We start from the raw sequence: 1,000 nt of genomic DNA, 5'->3' as shown, positions 1-1,000 counted from the left end.
TTTCATTTATTCAAAATTGAGATTCAAGAATTTTTTTACAATAGCAGTAAATTCGTGACGAATATTTTGTCGTGCTCGAATGGTCAACGAAGGGTGAAAAGTATTTTATAGAAAGAAAAAAATCCACCTTGCTCTACGACACACACACGCACGCACACGCTCAGAAGCGCTTAGAAATTAGATGTGAATTTACGCAATATGTCTTACGGTGTCGATAATATTACGGTTCTTTACGTGCCGTATCGAAGTTAGTAGCCTACGTAGAAAATATAAATGTATTTATATATGCAGAATATAATCCGATTCTCTGTTTCTTTTTCTCTTATTCTTTTTTTTTCTTTTTTCTCGTTTTTCGTTTTTGCAGTTATGTACATCGTCATCGTTCCTCCGTTTTCTGCGTTCTCCGTTTTCTGCATTCTTCGCCGTTTTATGCATTTCTGAACAATACGCGTGCATAGAGGATGCTCGTGACGTATGAAACTTCATTTCAACGCATTTACAAAATTGCGGGGAAATCAATTTCTTGCGAGGTTCAAATTCTACTATTCAAATGAAACGGAAAATATTCGTATTAAACGTTATCTTACAAAAATTACACAATTTTCTTCCAACTTTCCTATATCCGTACACGTACGACATTTGTCCCCGAAGGATAATTGAAAAATTTCCAAATCAAGTCAACACATCTCACGTACACCCTGTATATCCACGAACGAATTCCTCCAATTTCTCTCTCTCTCTCTCTCTTCAAGACAAATCCCACGAAGATTCGCTCTGTTCACGAAAGAGGAACGACCATCATTCGCAGCGATCAGGAAAAATTCGATCGTTCCGAAAGATCAGCGCTACAACCATACAAGGAGACGATTCTTCATCTTTTTCGAAGCATACACATGTATCGTTTTCTCGCGTATATATATATACCTCGGAGAGTTGCGCGTTTGTGCTAGAAGTTGAGAGAACGAAGAAAAAAAAATCCAAAAAAAGAGAAAAAGAACCA

The sequence above is a fragment of the Habropoda laboriosa genome, unplaced genomic scaffold, assembly GCF_001263275.1.
Source record: "Habropoda laboriosa isolate 0110345459 unplaced genomic scaffold, ASM126327v1 scaffold14, whole genome shotgun sequence".
In the NCBI taxonomy this organism is placed as follows: domain Eukaryota; kingdom Metazoa; phylum Arthropoda; class Insecta; order Hymenoptera; family Apidae; genus Habropoda; species Habropoda laboriosa.
The sequence above is the reverse complement of the archived record's forward strand: the minus strand, read 5'-3'. Positions refer to the sequence as shown.